The 12,173-nt window shown below is 46.9% G+C and overlaps 1 protein-coding gene across 2 annotated transcripts in view; it reads left to right on the top strand.

The window, feature by feature from the left end:
• Nucleotides 1-11,191, top strand: part of RTL6 (retrotransposon Gag like 6) — a 70,482-nt gene extending 59,291 nt beyond the window's left edge. Inside the window, exons 3-5 of one of the 2 annotated variants that reach the window (XR_011614201.1) lie at nt 308-558; nt 2,517-2,593; nt 3,928-11,191. The gene's annotated coding sequence lies outside the window, so the exon portion shown is untranslated. Of the gene's footprint in view, nt 1-307; nt 559-2,516 lie in introns of both variants that reach the window. The other variant, XR_011614200.1, reaches the window with a different exon arrangement.
• The last annotated feature ends 982 nt before the right edge of the window (nt 11,192-12,173 follow it).

The raw sequence follows: 12,173 nt of genomic DNA, 5'->3' as shown, positions 1-12,173 counted from the left end.
CTGGCCTCCTGGGATCCAATGAGGCCCGCACACACTGGGATCATTCGGCCCTTGGGTCCTGAGCGGCGCGTGGAGCGGGACCGTCTTCCCTGTGGGGGTAGGACTGGGGAGAGAAGTGAACCCAGGTTTGGCACCCAGAGAGCCAGCGCCTGCTTGGAGAGCTGAGACCAGTCCCCTCCTCTCTCGGCCCAGTGCTCCAGCACAGCTCTAATGTCATTCGTAATTGTCACTTTCTCCCACAATGAAAGCCACCAAGCGAGAAACCAGGATTTCTTTTCTAAAATTGCTTTTCTGCGTTCTTTGACAGAGGCTGCGGTGCCTGTGCATAATGAATTCACAGCCTGCTGACCGGCGGGTCAGCTACTCCGGCTGGGAGAGAAAACTCTGGAGAAAATTGGAGGCACAGTTAGGGCTGCAAAGGTGCTTCCCCAGATGCAGATGCCCAGACTGGCCATTGCTAACGGACCAGAATAAATACATACAAATCCAGCCTGGGGGAAACCGGCTTTGCCGGCAGCAGAAGGGGAAGCTCCCAAGGCTCCATCCTTCTTACTGTGCGTAAGTGCAGAGCCCCAGATAAGCCAGGCCAAAGGGAACTTTTCAGGTTTCACCAAGGTTTCTCAGGCCTCTGGGAGACCTGGAGCCAGGTGGTGCAAGCCAAAGCCACAGCGGCTAAGAGTCATTTCCAGGTGGTGGAATAGAAGTAGCTTAGCTGAGCTTCTAATCAGTGGGGATCATGATTCCTAGATTGTAAATCAATAATGAGGACCAAAGATAGGCTTTGAAAATCCATGATTTCTCTCCGGCAATTCCCCTTCAGGGTTTTATCCTGAAGAATCATGGGCGATGTGTGCAGAGTCATAGGGACCAGGTACTTCTGTATGATACCTCAACCTCAACCACCAGCTATGGGTGCCTGTTAAGAAAAGCATAGACCGTTTATGTGACAGGATATTATGCCAACCATAAAAATCATCTTGCACAAAAATGTTATTGTTATAAGAAAAATGATGAGAACATAGAGCATGGTCCCATGTCAGGAAGCACCATAGGTGTGTGGTGGGGGAAGGTGGAGAGACAGACACAGAACTGACCAGGGTGGCCGGGGGTGGCAGGGCTTGGGGAGCACCATGGCCGGAGGACCCTCACCACCTGCCGGAACTCAAATCCCCATGCTTTCCCCTTGAGCACACTCTTGCGATGCCCCAGAACAGGGGCTTCTGATTTCAGTGATTTATTTTTATTTTTTGAGACAGAGTTTAGCTCTTGTTGCCCAGGCTGGAGTGCAGTGGCGAGATCTCGGCTCACTGCAACCTCCGCCTCCCGGGTTCAAGCTGTCCTCCTGCTTCAGGCTCCCGAGTAGCTGGGACTATAAGCACATGCCACCATGCCTGGCTAATTTTTTTTTTTTTTTTTTGTATTTTTAGTAGAGACGGTATTTCACTACGTTGGTCAGGCTGGTTTTGAACACCTGACCTCAGGTAATCCACCCGCCTTGGCCTCCCAAAGTGCTGGGATTACAGGCGTGAGCCACCACTCCTGGCCTATTTTTAGTGATTCTCATTTGCATCATTGGCCTGGGGTGGGGGTGGGGAGCAACAGAACAAGATCTGGATGATAGAAATCTGAACCACTAGCACTATCGGCGCTTACCATGTGCCAGGCCTGGCTCTAAGGCTTTACCTGCTGTGTCTCAACCCACTGGCGGTGTCACCAATGGGGAGATGCCTGTATTTTTGCATAGCACCAGAGAGAACAACAAATGCTGCCAATTAAACTGCAACATGCCATTGATTGTCAGGCGCTCTCTGGCTTCAGAATTGTTAAAAGATGAGTCCTGGCCTGGCGCGGTGGCTCATGCCTGTAATCCCAGCACTTTGGGAGGCCAAGGCGGGTGGATCACGAGGTCAAGAGATCGAAACCATCCTGGCCAACATGGGGAAACTCTGTCTCTATTAAAAATACAAAAATCAGCTGGGCGTGATGGCTCGTGCCTGTAGTCCAAGCTACTCACTTGGGAGGCTGAGGCAGGAGAATCCCTTGAACCTAGGAGGCAGAGGTTGCAGTGAGAAGAGATCACGTCACTGCACTCCAGCCTGGTGACAGAACAAGACTATCTCAAAATAAATAAATAAATAAATAAATAAATAATAAAGATTCCTATAACCCATTCAATAGCATCTTAGTAAATTTATGCTTCACAATGGTCGTTGGAGGCAGGAAATGTTATTCCCATTGTACAGATTAGAAAACTAAGGCACAGAGGCACAGAGAAGCTAAACAAGAAGCTAAGCCCAGCAGCTCAGGTGGCAGAGCTGGGACTGATGCAGGCCTTCAGCCTCTGCTGTGCCTCCTCCCTCAAAGGGTCCCACAACTCTGGGGCAGGGAAGTGGGGAATTGAAGAAGGCGGGAGGGGGCAGAGAGGCGAGTTAGGAGCCCAGGCAGCCCGCGGGTGTCTCGGGGAAGAAAATGCCATTGCCCTTCCTCCTCACCACTCCCTTCTGCCTCCGCTCCAGCTCCAGCCTTCTCCGGAGAGTCTCCTCCATCCTTCGCCAGGGGATCCCCTGTGGACAGCTGCAGGCTGCTTCACACCGTGAGTAACATTTCCCTGGGATGCTTTCAGAGTCGTGAGGTTTAAGGCAGAACTGGCAAATGGCTTCCATTTCAAACACCAGCCTTCATTCATCGACAGAGGCTGCCTGGGGCTGTGTTGAGAAGGATTCCGAGGCTCAGTTGGGACCCAGTGGGAAAGCTTCTGACAGTGTCCCCGGAGACATTCGCCAGGAGAGGAGTGAGGAGGGCAGGGTTTTCTGGGCTAGGCTAGGGAGGAGCTAGGCCCTCTTAAAAAAGGGTAACCCAAGACCCCCACAACAAACTCAAGGGAGGGCAAGCAGCCTCCAGGGAAGCCAGCCCGTGCCCTTGGCCTCTGTGAAGCCCAGTCTTCCACACTGAGAGGAGGTGAGGAGGGCGGGCCGTCCAAAGTGCCTGAAGCCCTCCCAGGGATGATGGCAGCTGGAGCTCCTGGAACCCTTGGGGAGGAGAGACACCTGGCAGGTGCCTGCGCATTTCCCACAGCCTACACTGTGCGTAACAGGCCAGACGGTCATTGTCTCACTTCCATAATTAGCCTAAAGTTCCTGCCTGCAAATAAGGAGAATGGTGTGGGTGTGAGGGTGCGGCAGCGTGGTGAGGAGCTTGACTCATACCCAGCAATGTTTCCCCCCGGGGAGTGGGACCCCCTCCTCATCCCTGGGTGAGCAGCCCGCTCAGCTATGATGGCTGGCCAGCTCCAAGTTGCCTGTAAGTGGCCACTGCAATTGTCCTGGTCACCGTGGCCATCAGCATTTGTTCAGCTGTGTGGGAAGCACTTGGGTACTCCTTTTCTCCTGTAATCCTTCTCTGCCCCCACGAGATGGGGATCACTGTTATCATCACACCATCACCATCACCACCTAACAAGGGGAGTGAGGCTTGGAGAGCAATGTGACCTCCTGAAACAGAGGCAGCATTTGAACCCAGAACCGACAGGCATCCACTGCTCCCGTGCCATCTGTGCCATCACCAACTCACACTCCTCCCAGACAACGGCCCTGGGGGTGGTCATTGCAGAAGCAACTGGCTCTCTAGAACATTCTAGAGATTGGCTTTTGGGACACATATTTTCATCTTAAGGAAGAGCTGGTATATTTTTAGGATGGGCAGACTTCCCAGGGTTCCGTCAGCCAGTCCAGGGTACCTGAGTCCACAGAGCTTCCCTCCCTCTCTTGGAAGGAGCACGGCAGAGCAGAAAGATGGGGAGAGGCCCCGCCCATGTCCCCGGGGTCTTCCCCTGGATCTGAAGGGTCTTAGACTAAGGTCAAGCTTAATAGCAAGTGAGATTTCTATTTCCTGCCTCTGGGAAGAGAGGAAAACAAATATCAATTACAGGCAGAATTGTCAGTCAGAAGAACGCCGTCTCTCTTGCTTTGGAGTTTACAGTTAATTAAGCCTGCGAAGAGGAACAGCTCCACCAGCCACAAATCATGCCATCTCTGGGGACCCAGGTACCTGCTAGCCCAGGGGAGAGGGTCCCAGGCTGCAGAGCAGAGGAGGCTGCAAGTGCTCCTGCTAAAGCTTCTGGGCAGGTTTGCAACCCTGGGAGCACCTGAGAATCACCTGGGCTGCTCTTCAAATTACGGCTGCCAGGCCGCCCCAGTGATATCATGTACTTGGTCAGGGGTGGGGACGGACGCCGGCACCCGCGTTTTTTAAATCTCCCCAGTGATTTCTCCATGCAGCCAAGGGCGGATGGGTGCTGGATGCATGAGGGGCTGCCCACTGCCCACTGGTGCCAGCCCTGCCTGCTCCCCACCCATGCCCGGACTCTCTTGTCACCAGGGGGCCCACTTGAATCCCCTCAACAAACCCAAGGGAAGATGAGCGGCCTCCAGAGAATCCAGCCCATGCCCTTGGCATCTGTGAAGCCCAGTCCTCCAGCTGAGCCCAGACACTGAGAGTAGGTGAGAAGGGCGGGCCATCCAAAGTGCCTGAGGCCCTCCTTAGTGCCTGTGTTGGCTTCAACCTCACGGCCTTGTTCCCATCGGTTGTCCACACCCCTCCCTGTTCCACACCCTCCCTGGCCCCTGCTTCCTGCTCTCTGTCTTCCCAGCTTTCAGGCCTGACTGCTGAGCCTCCTGCTGTGTTTCCTCCGTCCCGGGCCTGCGGGCGGGAGCAGGAGTAAGCCTTCTGATAGACACAGCCCAGTCAGGAAAGTGTTGTTTAGCTCCATCTGGAGGGACAAAAAGCAAGAACGTGAAGGGAGGGGAAGGCTGAGGGAAGGGGGCCGCACAACAGGTAGCCGAGGGGTGCAGGAGGGAACCCCACCTGCCCATTCAAGGAAAATGACTCTCCAGGAAGGAGATGGTGACCAAGTACCTACAGGTGCCCAGCAGAGTGCAAAGGGGTAGGAGGGGCCACGTGGAGGCCCGTGTGTGCCAGGTCCTGCACCAGGCCTGGGAACGCTGCAGGGGAGAAGAGAGGCCTGACTCTGCCTCACAGGAAGGACATTCTGTTTGGGGAGACTAAGAGTAAACAAATCAACCTGCTTACAGGCAAGGTCACATGAGACAGCCACGAGCATTGGAAAGAAAACTGGTGATGGGAGAGCCGGTGAGGACCGTGGGCTCGGTTATGAGGCTGTCGGAGAGACACTCTGAGAAGCGGGGGATGTGGAGCGGAGACCCCAATAGCTGGCAGGAAACAGCCAGGCAGAGACCCGGGGGCGGAACGCTCTGCCGGAGGGAAAAAGTGCCAAGTCTCAGAGGCGGGAAAGAGCTTAATGCATGCGAGAGAAAAAAGCCACTTTGTGGCTGGAAGTGAATGAAAGTGGGGAGTGAAAAGCAAAGTCTGAGAGATAAGCAGGGGCTGGATTATGCAGAGCCTTGAAGACTGAAGGAGGAATGTGAGCGTTCCTGCACATTCCAGAGGGCAGAGAATGGTTCAGGGTGAGAAATGAAGCCACTTGGGACTTCTACATTTGGCCAAGGCAGAGTAACGGCCCTTCTGTAAGTCAAAAACTATGCAATTAAGGCTGGGTGCAGTGGCTCATGCCTATAATCCCAGCACTTTGGGAGGCCGAGGCGGGTGGATCACCTCAGGTCAGGAGTTCTAGACCAGCCTGGCCAATATGGCGAAACCCCATCTCTACTTTAAAAAATGCAAAAACTAGCTGGGCGTGGTGGTGCACATCTGTGGTCCCAGTTACTGGAGAGGCTGAGGCAGGAGAATCGCTTAAACCTGGGAGGCAGAGGTTGCAGTGAGCCGAGATCGTGCCATTGCACTTCAGCCTGGAGGACAGAGTGACACTCTGTCTCAGAAACAAAACAAAACAAAACAAAAACTATGCAATTAAATTAAGTGCACGAGGCAGCTCCTTGGAAGAAGTGGGCAACAGGCAGTGCAAGACTGCGATCCCTGAGAGAAGGAAAGCCTGCAGAGGCGCCTGCAATCAACCACCAGCTCCTGTCCAAGGCAGATTTTTCTGACCACAGCACAGAGACCTGGAGTCCAAACAGAGCTCAGTGGCCATGGTGAGCTGACAAGACAACCATTGGGGGTGACTGGGATCAGTAGAGTCAGGCAATCAGATAGGTGGAAACTGTGTTGACAGGGAACCCTAGGAGTCAATGTGGGGGTCTGCTGTTGAGTTCATCGTTGAGGTAGGAGCTGTACATGCTCGGAGACTAAGAAGACCAAGACTTTCAGAGAGCAGACACTATGGGATTGAAAGCAAAACGGAACTGCCAGAGGTTTGAGCTGAGCTAGGGGGAGAATGCTCCTGGTGAATATTGAAATTCTAGCCTTGCCAGGGTAGAGAAATCTTAACACTTTGATAACACTCCTGGCATCCACTGAGATCCTTAAAAGGTTATGCCTAAGAATGACACGGTGGACTTTGGGGACTCAGTGGGGAAAGGATGGGAAGGGGGTGAGGGATAAAAGACTACAAATTGGGTGCAGTGTATACAGCTCAGGTGATGCAAAATCTCACAAATCCCCACTAAAGAACTTACTCATGTCACCAAACACCACCTGTTCCCCAATAACCTATGGAAATAAAAAAGAATCATAAGTAGTATAGCAAACCAGCATCATAATAAATGGTCTCCTACTGTGAGAAAAACAGGCTATGCCTTAGGAGTAGGGACAACACCCTAGTATACTTATTTATACTAAACTTCCCCCCAAAAAACCTAAAACCAAGCCCTGAAAAGATCTGCAGGGAAAACAGAGTTCAGAGAGAATTCCTGCCAAATCAAAGGGGCCAAGGAAACACATAGTCTTTCTACCGTCCACACAAAGTGTGAAACCAAACCTATATAAGTTCGAAGTGGTCAGCTAGTAACTTAACTGTCTGATAAAATGAGATACACTTTTTAGAGGAAGGTAGCAAAATCCAGGATCTCTACAATAGATTATACACAATGCCAACCACTCAATTAAAAAAAAAAAATTCACTTGGAACAAAAAGAAACAGAAGCGTGATTGACAGTCAAGGAAAAAAGCAGTCAATAGAAACTAAACTTGAGATGGCTCTGATATTGTGCTCAGTAGACAAAGACTCTAAAATAAGCATTATAAATATGTCCAAAGAATTAAAGAAAAAAGTTTTTGAGAAACTAAAGGATATTGTATTAATGAATGAACAAGTAGGAAATCTCAACAGAAGAATAAAAACTATTAAAAATGCAAATTCTAGAACTAAAAAGTACAAAAATTTTGATGAAAAATTCACTCGATGGGCTTCACAATATATTAGAGATGACAGAAACAAAAAAGATAGGGACCATGAGAAGATCAATAAAAATTATTGAAACTTCAGAACAGAGAAAAAAAAAAACATGAAGAGAAATGAATAGGGTAGATAAAGGGCAGTCTTTTCAACAACAGCATAAGAGTAATACACACCATATGCATATTGCATGTGTAATATGCCCGTGTTGAAAAAAGAACTTAGACACAGACCTTAGACTTTGGATAATAATTAACTCAAAATATATCATAGATCTACTTGGAAAACAGAAAACTACAAAACTTCTTGAAGAAAACATAGAATAAAATATACATAATCTTGGGGTTGATGATGAAGTTTTAAATACAACACCTTGCTCTGGCAAGAATGCAGAGCAACAGGTGTTCACATTCATTGCTGGTGAATGTGGGATTTGCATTCATTGCTGGGAATGCAAAATGGTACAGCCACTTTGCAAGACAATTTGACAGTTTATTACGAAGCCAAACACAAGCTTACCATACTATCAAGCAATTGCCTTTCTAGGTACACTCAAGGGATTTGAAAACTTATGCCAATGCAAAAATCTGCAAGCAACTATTTATAGCAGGATTATTCATAATTGTCAAAAAAAACATGAAACAATTGGTGAATGACTAAACTGTGGCACATCCCTACAATGGAATATTATTCAGCAATAAAAAGAAATGAGTTATCAAGTTATAAAAAGACATGGATGGCCAGGCGCGGTGGCTCAAGCCTGTAATCCCAGCACTTTGGGAGGCCGAGACGGGCGGATCACGAGGTCAGGAGATTGAGACCATCCTGGCGAACACGGTGAAACCCCATCTCTACTAAAAAAAAAATACAAAAAACTAGCCGGGCGAGGTGGCGGGCGCCTGTAGTCCCAGCTACACAGGAGGCTGAGGCAGGAGAATGGCGTAAACCCGGGAGGCGGAGCTTGCAGTGAGCTGAGATCCGGCCACTGTGCTCCAGCCCCGGCGACAGAGCGAGACTCCGTCTCAAAAAAAAAAAAAAAAAAAAGACATGGATGAATCTTAAATGCATATTGCTGAGTAAAAGAAGCAAGTCCGAAAAGGTTTTCCTATTATATAATTCCAATTATATGACCAAAAAAAGGCAAAACTATAGAAATCTTAACTAGATCATGGTTGCCAGGGGTTTGAGATGTAGATGAGGGGGTTGAATAGGTGAAGAAAAGGGTAATTCTTTAGATGGTAAAACTATTCTGTATGAGATCTTCATGGTGAACATAAGATACTAAGCATTTGTCAGAATGCATCAAACTTTACACACAAAGAGTAAACCTTAGTGTATGCAAATGTTAAAAATCTACATAAGAGGTGGTAGAATCCCAGAATGGAATACAGAATGTGCCAAAAGAATCTAACTGCATTACAAATGTATGAAGTGACCTCACTGAAGGGGACTGGGAGAAGGTGCAGATGTAAGTAACTTTGGAGATGAGTGGAGTCTATAAGACTAAAGGCACAAGAAACTGTACATAAGCACTGTGCTCTAGTTGATAAAGTCATTTCTCACAGGAACATGAGGAAGAATTCTGAAACCATGATGCAAGTAAACTGGAAACGAACAATGTGGTGGATGGATGGTGGGTAGTGGGAGACCAGTTTCTTACTGTCAGGGTGTCAGATTACAGGCAAGGAAAGGGAGGGAGCTACAGTGATTCATGTGGAAATGAGAGTTGTACTCATCAGCGTGAACTCACATTTAGGTTAAAATAAATACAGATGCTGCCTACAGCTATATGTATATACATAGGTCAGTATATACAAATATATCTCTTTGCTCTGTTCATGTCAAAGACATTCACCCATGTCTTTTTATAACTTGATAATTCATTTCTTTCTATTGCTGAATAATATTCCATTGTAAGGATGTGCCGCAGTTTAGCCATTTGCCTATTGTTTCATGTTTTTGACAATTATCAATAATGCTGCTATAAATTGTTGCATGCAGGTTTTTGCTTTGGCATTTCAAATCCCTTGAGTATGCCCAGGAGGGCAATTGCTGGATGGTATGGTAAGCTTGTGTTTGGCTTTGTAAGAAACTGCCAAACTGTCTTCCCAAGTGGCTATGCCATTTTGCATTCCCACCGGCAAGGAATGTGAACATCTGTTGCTCTGTATTCTTGCCAGAGCAAGGTGTTGTATTTAAAAATTCATCACCAACCCCTGTCAGCTGAAAGGGCCTGGAGGTGATAATACCCCAGTAGAAATGGGCACACTGAATACGTAAGTCTGAGTTCCTAATATCCTTCTCAAAGAAACCAGGACTCCTTGGAGAAATGCTGATTCTAGGACTGGGGTAGGGAATACACAAAATAAGCCAGGAGCATCTCCTAGTGCCAGAAAGTAAGAAAATGCTAAAGAGACACAGAGGCCTACTGGAGGAGTTGGCAAAGATGGAATAATTTGGGCACCAAAATAAATGAAGCCGCATTGGCTATGTGATTATAAGCAAGTATAAAATAAATATACCTGAGTCCATACTGATACAAATACTAATACTTACATTTGGTTGGTGCAAAAGTAATACTCCTTAATATCAATAAATGATTGAATAAGTAAAGAAATGGAGAGAAAACTTATGTCTCCCATGCAGAAGATTTTCAAATACTTTATGCAGATACTCCATACTTAAGGAAGTGGGACGTAACTCCCTACTCTTGAAGTGCGGAGGTACACAGCAGCTTTCTTCCAGAGTATAGTATGGAAACGAGGGGAAAGAGTAAGTTTACAGGGAGAAACCTGACCATCACCACCTTGGTCGGGGATCGTCTCAGCCTCAACAGTGATATGCCATGTCGGAAGGATGTCCCCTTGATATGATATAATGAGAACAGCATTTCACCTTTGTGGCCTTCTTCCTTAAAACCCTAAACCCCACCCTAATCCTGAGAAAAACCCTTTTGAAAATCCCAATTAAAGAATACAAAACACCTGAGCAGCGACCCTTAAAATCGGCAAGTGGCCGGGCACGGTGGCTCACGCCTATAATTCTAGCACTTTGGGAGGCCGAGGCGGGCGGATCATGAGGTCAGGAGTTTGAGACCAGCCTGTCCAACATGGCGAAACTCTGTCTTTACTAAAAATACAAAAAAATTAGCTGGGCATGGTGGTGCATGCCTGTAGTCCCAGTGACTCGGGAGGCTGAGGCACGAGAATCACTTGAACCTGGGAGGCGGAGGTTGCAGTGAGCCGAGATTGCACCAGTGCACTCCAGCCTGGGTGACAGAGTGAGACTCTGTCTCAAAACAAACAAACAAACAAACAAACAAACAAAAAACAAAAAAACCCAAAAAAAACCAAAAAACAAAAAACACACAAAACCCGGCAATTCATCAAATACAAAGTAACTCTGAGAAACTGTCATGACCAAGAGGAGCCTAAGGAGATATGGCTGCTAATTATAACATGGTGTCTTGGATGCCATCCTGGAAGAGAAAAATGACTTCAGGATATCTGAATGAAGTATGAACTTTAGTTAATAATAATGCATCAGTGTTCATTAATTATGACAAATGTCCCATACTAAGATATTAATAACAGGGGAAAGTGGATATGAGCACGATGGGAACTCTCTGTACTCTCTTTGGAATAATTCTGTAAATCTAAAACTGTCTAAAATTTATTTCAAAAAATTAACAGAGACTTCAGCGACAATACCAAACAGTCTGAAAAATTAGTCATGAGAGTCATGAAGACTTAGATTAGGGAAGAGAAATCTTTGAAGAAGTAATGGGTGAAAGTTTGTCAACACTGATGAAAAACACTCATGAAACTGTAAAATCAAGTAGAACGCATAGAAGGAAAAAACATGCTTTGTCACATCGTATTCAAGCTTCTAAAAACCAAATAAAAAGATAAAATTTTAAAAGCAGCCAGAAAATAAGTCACATCACATACAGGAAAACACAATAAGAATATTCATGATGGACTTTTTTGTTTGTTTGTTTGTTTGTTTTTGAGAGGGAGTCTCGCTCTATTGCCCAGGCTGGAGTGCAATGGTGCGATTTCAGCTCACTGCAACCTCTGCCTCCCGGGTTCAAATGATTCTCCTGTTTCAGCCTCCGGAGAAGCTGGGATTACAGGCTCCCGCCACCATGCCCAGCTAATTTTTGTATTTTTAGTAGAGACGGGGTCTCCCCATGTTGGCCAGACTGGTCTCAAACTTTTGACCTCAGGTGATCCATCCACCTCGGCCTCCCAAAGTGCTGGGATTACAGGTGTGAGCACTGCGCCCGGCCATGATGGGCTTCTTAAGCAGAAACAATGAAAAACAAAAAGAAAGGGATGATATTTTTAAAGTTCTGAAATAAAAAAAACTGTCAATCTAGATTTCTATAATCAGTAAAAGCATTCTTCAAAAATGAGAGTTAAATAAAGAAATCTTTAAATAAATGGAAGTGAAGAGAATTACAGCAAAACTACAGTTAAAAAAAATGCTGCAGAATGTCTTTTGGGTCAAAACTTAGAGACAGAGGAATGAATGAAGAGTACCAGAAATGGCAAATAAATGGGCAAATATAAGGGGCTCTCTCTTCTTGCTTATCTTTACTTAAAAGACATCTTACTATATGTATTAGTCCATCTTTATGCTGCTGATAAAGACATACCCAAGAGTGGGTAATTTGTAAAGGAAAAGAGGATTAATGGACTCACAGTTCCACATGGCTGGGGAGGCCTCACAGTCATGGTGGGAGAGGAAAGGCATGTCTTACATGGCGGCAAGCAAGAGAGAATGAGAACCAAGTGAAAGGATTTCCCCTTATGAGACTATCAGATCTCATGAGACTTATTCACTACCCTGAGAACAGTATGGGGGAAACTGCCTCCGTGATTCAATGATCTCCCACCAG

Source organism: Macaca nemestrina, chromosome 15 (assembly GCF_043159975.1).
Source record: "Macaca nemestrina isolate mMacNem1 chromosome 15, mMacNem.hap1, whole genome shotgun sequence".
NCBI lineage: Eukaryota > Metazoa > Chordata > Mammalia > Primates > Cercopithecidae > Macaca > Macaca nemestrina.
Note: the sequence above shows the minus strand (reverse complement) of the source record. Positions and strands in the feature narration are given on the sequence as shown.